Below are 10505 nucleotides of genomic sequence, written 5' to 3' on the forward strand. Positions count from 1 at the left end.
CTGACACTAAGTATATTCCTGCTTCTGGCTCTCTGGTCCATGTTGTTCCTATGTAGCTTTCTTGGTCTTTCTCCTACGTGTTTTATTAGTCTATTTACTAGCTCATCAAGGAGCTTACCGGTGACAGGTAGCAAATTTATCAGGCCGTGGTGGTATGTAGTGGCTCCAGTGTCTTTTTACACAAGTAGACGCACCCCTCAACCCAGAAGAGCCTCAGCTATGGACCTAGCAGTGAGGATTTCCTCCTACTTATCAGCTCTGCACTGTAATGTTTGTGGTTAACCCCTGGAGTGCCTGACTGCTTCAGAACAATGTAACAGTAACTATCTGGACGTATTAGGTACGCGAGTACTTGATTGAATGTGGGGTTAAATATCATAGTGTATGGTACAAATAGCCATAATGTATAGTGTAACAGCATGGCACTCATGAAGGCATCTATAGTTTATAGAACACTGTCCTCTCTCACCTTGTTCCAGATCACTGTAGGTTTTGTTTTTTGTATTTGCATTTGTTTTCGTTTTAATGTAATGTATATGAACCCCTTGAATTAATGGTGATCTATCTACATATAATAATACTAATGCAGTCAAGAGTTAGTGACAGACAGTGAGCCACAGATATGAACATGGTTTCAAAAAGATGTTATCATACTCCAAAACATACTGGTAGGTCGATTAGATTGTCAGTCCCATTGGGGACAGGGACTGATTTGGCAAGCTCTGTGCAGCGCTGTGTAAGCTGTGTGTGCTATATAAATAATGGAATTATTATTATATGCAACAAATTTACTGACTAGGGCTATCTTAACTATGATTTTGTTAATGCCTGATTTGATCTTTCGACCATGAACAGTCATCGGGGATGGTTTGAATGAAAACCTAAGCTTTAGTTGCTTCTTGTAGTAGTCTCTTTATTTGAATTATATTTTATTATAATTCAACTTCATAGGTCCATAGTGGTACATTATAGCGGTCCCTCAACCCATCTTTGAGAGCATCTCTAAAACTTCAGACATACTATATCATTTGCCACAGATAACCCCAAACTACATCAAATCCCCATAAAAGGCTGGTCGACGTCGAAAGACAAATGCAAGAGAGGGCAGGATAATGTAGAGAATCTCCATGGGTAATCATTTCAACACTTCAGCTGGAATCAGAGATGAGCGGTCCTGATGATTGGGTTCGGCATTCGGAGCTGGCTGCCTGACCCGGACATAATGTCTAATTAGTAGTCAATAGCCATGGCAGTGATTGGAGAGGAGTTTGTGCACTAGATGTCTCAGTGAAAATGTATGTGCATTCTGGCAAAGCTCCTTCCGTTCCAGTTTCTAATGCAGTCAAAACACATCAACAAATGCAATGTGTGAATGCAGCTTGAAGCTGTCAGGCACTTCTGGGGTTAAACTTGATTACATCACTGCAGAGATAGTGGGGCAGATTTATCAAGCTGTCTGAAAGTCAGAATATTTCTAGTTGCCCATGGCAACCAATCACAGCTCCCGTTTAAAACATTCATGAGCACTGGTGAAATGAAAGCTGAGCTGGGATTAGTTGCCATGGGCAACTAGAAATATTCTGACTTTCAGACAGCTTGATAAATCTGCCCCAAAAAGTAAGATGAATTCTTCACTGCTAGCTCCATAGAAGAGGCAGGTCTGGGCTGAGTGGTGGGTCTTTTGGTGTAACAGGACACTGGATCCACAACATAATACCACGGCCTTTTAAATTTACTACCTAATGAGATAAATAGATGTAAACAGACTAGCAAAACACATAGGAAAAGGGCCAATGAAGATATATAGGAACTGCATTGACCAGCTAGACTAATTACCAGGAGTGGAGAATGTGAGACAGCAGCATGAATATACTTAGTGTCACTAGCCATGAGGAATAACTTAAGAGCAAGGGGCCTCAGTTAGCCTGAAACAACAAGTATATGCACTAGAACAGACCAGTCTGATTGCTGTAATTTGACTTATATTTAGAGTTAGTAACCAGGAGGATTTATTAAGGAGTAAGCAACCTCAGCTATCCTAGAAGACATAAAGGAAGTGAGAGAGAGAGTAGCCCACACGGCCACTGTCGAGGCACAACATAGTCCTGAAAGACTGAGAAACTCCTTTCACTAGCCACAGGGATACATCGCTCAGTCATCTCAGTAACGTGCCACCAGCTTTTGTTAGATATAAGCCTGATCCATAACAGGATTATATCGGGCCAGAAGCCAGCCCAGGTACCATTTATATAGACCAAGAACACAGATGTCTGGACCCAGGTTAAATTTGGATAATTAATTGCCTTTAGGGTACAGTAGACAAACACTATACACAAGACTAATATGTTTATACAGTGGACAGAGTAAGATGATACAAGTAATGGTACAATAGGTAGTTACTATGTTTCTGTCCCACTGGGGTCAGTGGTTATAGGTTTCTTCCATTTGTGCGATATGCAGCATGAATCCCCCCCAGAGGACAGCAAAGAACCCACTTGAGACCTAAGGTTTGAACCTCTATGTAGGACAGCAAATATGAACCATCTTCTATGCTTCTATTGGGAGTTCCATATATCTCATAGGGTTCTAGAATGGACTGGACCCAGGAAGACATTTGTTCTCCTACCCAGGTTCCAAAAATATTGTCACTACCTGGCTAGGATGCACCATTACTCCTTAACTCTCTTATGAAGTTAACCTATGAAATCAGACCCCTTGTAGTTAGCCAGTTTGCAACAAAGGTATTAATTTCCCACGGAGCTGACCCTTTACAATATTCTCCAAAGTAATAAATATTATGTAGCTGGAAAAGCCTTTTAACTCCTTGCACAAAAATTCAGCCGGTTATGATGCAATCATGCCATGCAATGCAAAAACAGTAAAGCTGTGTTCACACATTCAGGAAACATTTCAGTTCATAATTCACAGATACTTTATTAAAACAGGTAAAACTCTGCAGAAAGAACTAAAAGACTGCAGAATTAATATCTGCACAGCTTCTTTCCCTATAATACGTGACTAAGATTTGTTAAAATCTCATCCATTTTGTTGGCACATGCAAATCCAAAAGTTAAATCTACAGGGTATGGACAAGTTGTGAACATAGCATTAAACTTATTATTAGATAACAATCTACCTTATATACCCAAGTATAAGCCAAATTTTTCTGCAGTTTTTTTTTTTGTTGAGTATATACGAAAATAAAGTTAGTACTCACCCACTAGTGCTGACCCCCAGACGTCCTCTTCTCCTCACAACACCTATTCGGGTTCCCAGCCGGGCCGACACATGTACATCTATGCGATCTGCCAGTACAGAAACTATTACGCTGCAGTATCACAGCCTGCCGATATCATAGTTTGTGTGCCAGCAAATGCGTAGACGTGTATCTGGAACCCGGGAACCCGAAGAAGTGCTGCAGGGAGAACTTTATTTATATTTTTAAGGGGAGCACTTTGCTGGACATTTTATTAATTGGTGGGGCTGCTATGGACATTTCATTCATGAGGGGGGCTACTGGACATTTTATTTAAGACTAGCAGCTGCATTTCCAACCCTAGGCTTATACTTGAGTTAATAAGTTTTCCCAAATTTTTGTGTGCTTTTACTGGAGTTACACATCACAGTTGTTGGACAAGGTGCACTAAATACTGGATGGATAAGCCCATACAACCCAATGTTGTAAACCAGTACTGGGGCTGGAGGCACATCAGTGTAAACCTGGGGAGAATACTAAGCAGAAATAGTCATGACACAGATTTTACTGAAACAATAGAGGCATCATTAAAGGGCTGGGTGTTTTTTTTTGCTTTACAGAAAAGGGGAACATTACTGCTTCCATTTGATGGAGAAATGTTATTTTATGAATGAAATTTATTTTTTATAAATACATTGAAAACTGAGGTTTTATTTATAGCTTACAATTTTTTGCTGATTTCTAAAATTAGAACTTTTGCAGAGTTGTTGTGTCACACTGTATTACATGGAGTTTCAGTAAAATACGTGTGTGTGGGGGAGTGGGTTATAAAAAGAAAGATGAATATAGATGTAAAGTGTGCAGATAAGAACTGACAGCTGACCAATTTTGACAAATTTATTCAGCAGGTCACAGGAATGGCAGAGACACAGAGGAACACTGGTAACACTGGAACACAGAGGATCACTGGAAACACAGGGAACACAGGAGGGCTTTTTGACCACAATAGGTTACATTTCTTAATGATGTCTAACATTAACGTTGACTCCATGAGATCCGTCCACCACTCCAAGCATTATAGTGATATATGATTAAATGGGTCCAAATACTGTTGGGCTGGATGTAATGCACAGATATAAACGAAATACAGCACAACAGTACAAACCTTTTCAGTCATTAAAGGAAACCTACCACCACGGATATATCTATTAAGGTAGATCCATAGATCCAGTGCTAGGTGCATCTAACGAATGTAAGGATAGCCCTTTTCAGGTCCCCAAAGTTTAATGGCTTTGATATGCAAATTTTCTAAAAAGGCTACTGTGGCGTGGAGTAGCCGGAGCTGATCGCTTTTCATAGACTACTACCCCACCCCCAACCCCGCACCTCTGTGCCGTACATGTACGGCGCAGAGCGTGAAAGAGATAAAGAATAACTAATCTTTCAACATGACATGAATCAATAGTGCAGATAATCATAGTAAACTTGTAATATACTTTATTTAAGAAATATATTACACTCAAATATATTATACACACACATTTTTTATACCTATACACATAAACATAAGTTTTTTCACACATATGGAGCATATGCACATCACATATACACACACATACGGTGCCATATACAGACGTACAGCATATAGTACAAACCTTTTTTGCCTCTGTCAAACAAGCTTGTGGAGGAAAGATGATTAGAAGTTTATTGGCACCCAAAGAACCTGGACACTTCAATCATTAAAGGAAACCTACCACCACGGATCTACCTATTAAGGTAGATCCGTAGATCCGGCGGTAGGTGCATCTAAGGAATGTAAGGATAGCCCTTTTCAGGAATAATCCTTTAGTCCCCACAATCTTTTAGAAAGTTTAATGGCCTTGATATGCAAATTTTCTAAAAAGGCTACTGGGGCGTGGAGTAGCCGGAGCTGATCCCTCTTCATACACTCCCACACCCTACATGTATGGCGCAGAGTGTGAAAGAGTTAAAGAATAACTAATCTTTCAACATGGCATAAATCAATAGTGCAGATAATCATAGTAAATAGTAAACTTGTAATCTACTTTATTTAAGAAATATTATCCTTCTTTTCCTCTGCATTTCTTCTTTATTTAATACCTACAAGACCAAGTTTTCTTTTTTTGTTTTTTTGCATCTTCATTTCTCACTTCACTCCTTCTGCAAGCTAGAGTGTTTAGATTTTTTTTTACAAAGGCTATGAAGTCTATGAAGCCTATATAGCATAACACAAAAGTTTACTATTATCACCTGTGCTATAAGTGAAATGTGCAGTCATCTATCCAACAGCTACGCTACGCTGATCTGAGCATGTACTAAATTTTAAGACCTTATAACATTTCTTTTACATCAAGCATTGAATTCAATGCTTTTTCTATTTCTCATAACTGTAAAGTATAATGTCTATCCTATAAATATCACTATACAGAGCTTGATAGAGCATGTAACTTTATTATTGTATGCCAACATTACAAATTATGAGTTTTAATTTGGCAAAGTATACCACTCATGGACCATGTAGTGCATATATTGCAACCTTGTGAAATTTAAGAAAGGAATTCAGCTCATCCAAATATCCAAGTGCTAAGCCTCACTCACTTATTTTAATTTGGCACTAAGTATAATCCAGTCTGGAGTCTTGCTTTGCGGAATTAGAAGGACAATAGATACTTTTTATTATATGAGAAGGGGATGAAACTAAAGTTTACCTGTAAACTGATGTCATTAAACTTGTTGTCACTAGAGGAGGCTAAATAGCTTCTATAGACCAGTAGGATGCCAAATGCAGCAACTATGCATGCCATGCATATAACTAACATACTTTATAATTTTTAGACCACCTGCAAAAGTATATAAACATTTATAGAATAGAACAGCTCCTTTAAGGTTGTTGGAATAAATTTAGCGAATGGTAGCTGCAGTATTTCATGCATATTTTGCTTAGGATTATGTTATTATCATATTTTTTTCCATTCAAGTGAAAGACATATGACAAATCTGCCATACCATAAAAAGTTGTTACATTTATACATAAAAAAGTGGTTACACGGTGTGTGACTAGGCCCGCAGTGGCAGCCAAGGTAGTACGCCAGGAAATGCAGGAAACAGTCCAAACCTGAGATGACAGCAGGAAACACTGAGGAATATTGGTAAAGCTGGCACACAGAGGAAAACTGGTGATGCTGACACGGACTGTAGATTCTGTTGGACAGGAACTCTGGAAGGCACAGCAGGTCACAGGAATGGCAGAGACACAGAGGAACACTGGTAACGCTGGAACACAGAGGATCACTGGAAACACAGGGAACACTGGAGGGCTTTCTCTTAGCAGGAAATGATGCTGAAGATCCGGCGGGGAGTGAAGGGAGGTGCCGGATTAGCAAGAGCCAATTAGGAGGACGCTGGCCCTTTAAGTCTTAAAGAGCTGCACTGACACGGTGCTCCTGTGAACCATGGTCACCCATGCGCCTCCCTGTGCTCCCTCCAGCAAGCAGCAGCCTCACTTACCTAGCCGTGCCCCAGCGATGGTCTCCTCATTTCAGTGCACATGTCCCCGCCTCCTAGGGCGGGCGCTGCCCATTTGAAATTTAAAGGGCCAATGCACCGCTAATTGGCGCTGGCCACCTGACAGCCTCTTCCTGGGACCCCTGAGGGATCTTTGTGCTTCTATGCCTGAGAGAAAGCTTTGTTCCATGCCCTTTGCGAGCTTTGTTCCATGCCTTTTCCTGATTTCCCGTGGTGATGGGTGAAGGTCAGTCAGTCCGAAAAATTAGGAAAACTTTGAAAGTGTCCCCAAGTGCCGTTGCATAAACCGTCAAGCACTACAAAAGAAACTGGCTCACATGAGGACCGCCCCAGGAAAAAACCAAGAGTCACCTCTGCAGCAGAGGATAAGTTCATCCGAGTCATCAGCCTCAGAAATCGCAGGTTAACAGCAGCTCAGATTAGAGACCAGGTCATGGCCACACAGAGTTCTAGCAGCAGACACATCTCCACAACAACTAGTAAGAGGAGACTGTGTGCAGCAGCCTTCACGGTAAAATAGCTGCTAGGAAACCACCGCTAAGGGCAGACAACAAGCACAAGAGTCTTGTTTGGGCTAAAGAACACAAGGAAAAACCAGTGGAAATCTGTGCTTTGGTCTGATGAGTCCAAATTTGAGATCTTTGGTTCTAAACACTATGTCTTTGTGTGACGCAGAAAAGGTGAACAATTGGACTTTACATGCCTGGTTCCCACCATGAATAATGGAGGAGAAGGTGTGATGGTGTGGGGGTGCTTTGCAGGTGACACTGTTGTTGGATTTATTCAAAATTGAAGGTATACTGAACCAGCATGGTTACCACAGCATCTTGCAGCCGCATGCTATTCCATCCGGTTTGCGTTTAGTTGGACCATCATTTATTTTTCAACAGGACAATGACCCTAAACACACTTCCAGACTTTGTAAGGGCTATTTGACCAAGAGTGATGGGGTGCTACGCCAGATGACCTGGCCTTCACAGTCACCAAACCTGATCCCAATCAAGGTGGTTTAGGCTGAGCTGGACCGCAGAGTGAAGGTAAAAGGGCCAGCAAGTGCTAATCATCTCTGGGAACTCCTCCAAGACTGTTGGAAGACCATTTGAGGTGACTACCTCTTAAAGCTCATCATGAGAATGCTCATCAAAAGAGTGTACATAACAGTTATCAAAGCAAAAGGTGGCTACTTTGAAGAACTTAAAATATAAGACACATTTTCAGTTGTACCACACTTTTTTGTTACGTATTGTGACAAGGTTTCTATTGAATTGGAGAGAAAATGAAGGTTTATGTGTATTACAGCGACCACAATGTGAATTGGGTCAAACTGGAAGCTGTTTTCCATGTGTTGGTCTCTTGGAAGACCTGGTACAGGACCCTAATTGCAGGAGTGGAGACAGAAGTGTGATCACTGCTCCAGACCAAAGCTTCCAGATTCTAATGGGTCTAACAATGCACCAGGTGTTCAATCCCTTAAAGAAGGGTGTGGAGCAGTCAGAAGGGGCTCTCTACCTGGAGACACAGAAGCTGGACTGTGTGAGAGCCACACGTGAGTGACACAGGGTTACTGAACGTATGTTTCATGCTGGCAGGGAGAAGCCCTCCAGTGGCTAGTGGGGGCCGCCAAGTGTTTAGTTAGAGCCGGACAGGAAAGGATTTTGTTTGATGTTTTGTTTAATACTGGTGTTTTCTGGAATAAATGCACAGTTTTCAACTTTAATCCTGCTGTCCGTGAGAGCTTTGTCATTGCCGACCCCCACATTTGAGCTGAACCCCTACAGTATATAATTCCACATGTGTTAATTCATAGTTTTTATGCCTTCAGTGTGAATCTACCATTTTTGTAGTTATAAAAATACAGAAAACTCTTTGAATGAGAAGGTGTGTCCAAACTTTTGGTCTGCTCTGTACATTTGGGAAGTTATCTATCTATCTATCTATCTATCTATCTATCTATCTATCTATCTATCTATCTACCTATTCACTTTATCAGTGGAGTGCACAGGTAGATGCTTATATACTGAACTGCGGCAGCCCTGTAGGAGTGCTCAAGGGCTGCTCCAATTGGTTTCTGAGGTTCCGTCTGTTCACTCCATTTATACTTAACTGTATAATTTTCCTGTGCTTGTTATTGAATTTCTCTTTCTGGCTGCTGTGATATTGCTGTGATTCTGACCTTTTGCCTGAACCCTGACTATTCTTCTGCTTCGTGATTTATTACCACCATCTTTGGTTTTTACCCGGTTTGTTGATTACGCCTTATCTTGTGTTTGTTTGTCATTCTGTACTCAGCACTTGAATGTGGCGCCCAGGCTAAAAATTTACTTGAAGTTCCTGGATCTCAATGTAAAGACTCTAAGAGAGCCCTTAAGACCCTTAAAGACACCTTTTTTCAACTTTCCATCGTCATTCAGAAGATATAAACTGTTAATATAGGCATATTATGACTTGTTTTCTGTGGAATGTGTTGTATTTTTAAATTAACCAAAATGGTGGCAACATCCAGAATATTAGAATTAAAGTGATATGGAAATAAGTTTCATGTTACAGAGTGGAGAGCTCAGCTCAAGCTCCTTTCTGGAAACATTTTGATTTTATCTGTGTGTGGTGAAAGGGAAATAGCATTTGTGCACCATTATCCTCCTGACTGGAACAGCCACAGTACAGCGTCCTGAGTACAGTAACAAAGACACACTATGTAGAGTATATAACAATGAATAGGGCACATTGCTCCGAATAGCATTGTTACTCTTTCTACCAGCTGATCAGTGGGAGAGCTGAGAGTCAACCTCACCAAACTAAATTTCTTTACTCATGTTAAAATTAAGCCAACGATTTGGAAATGCAAGATTGCTCCTTTAATTTGTTTCATTAATACAAACTTGAATATAGCGAATAATGTCACTAATGTAGTCCTCTTTTGGTTAGAATAATGTGATGAGCAAGCCAAACAAATATACTAATGTACTCCTATTAATTACTGAAAAGAAAAAAGCATACTAGGGGTATTCTGGAGTAAGAACGTGCTAAAATATAACCTTTATTAAATTTACATAAAACCGCGCTCAAGCAACATGTGCAAATAGTGTAATATAAGGAAAGCAGTAGAATGTAACCTTATTAAGGTAAAATATCCTCACGAGTATCTGTACAAGCTCGGACGTCAGAATATAGGGAAACTGTCACCCTTACTGTGGTTCTGACATCAGTGCGCTTCCGGGTCGGAGATCAGGGGTGACGAATGGGAGATCTTTCCCTATACAGCCCCGATTGATTCCCACCCTTATAAGGGCAGTCCACAGCTGACCCTGTACACATAGAGCATGCCCCCTAAAATCGCCATATTCCCTGACTTGTTTGGTCAAACCGACTCTTCAGAGGGATTTTTAAATATGCTAATGGTTAGGACAACCTGGCAGATACTTGGCTCAGGCTGAACATACAGTGGCATGCATATCAAAGCATAACGGGCTTGCTGTAAGCTAATGCCCAGGAGACAGTAGTAAAGCCGCTTGTCCCCAGTCCCGGTGGTGGACTAGGGGACCTTTAGTGTGCAGCTGGCACAGAACTCGCGAGTTCTTATTTAAAAATCCCTCTGAAGAGTCGGTTTGACGAAACGCGTCAGGGAATATTGCGATTTTAGGGGGCATGCTCTGTGTGTACAAGGTCAGCTGTGGACTGCCCTTGTAAGGGCGGGAGTCAATCGGTATAGGGACAGATCTCCCATTCGTCACCCCTGATCTCCGGCCCGGAAGCACACTGACGT

The sequence above is a fragment of the Engystomops pustulosus genome, chromosome 2, assembly GCF_040894005.1.
Source record: "Engystomops pustulosus chromosome 2, aEngPut4.maternal, whole genome shotgun sequence".
Taxonomy (NCBI): Eukaryota; Metazoa; Chordata; class Amphibia; order Anura; family Leptodactylidae; genus Engystomops; species Engystomops pustulosus.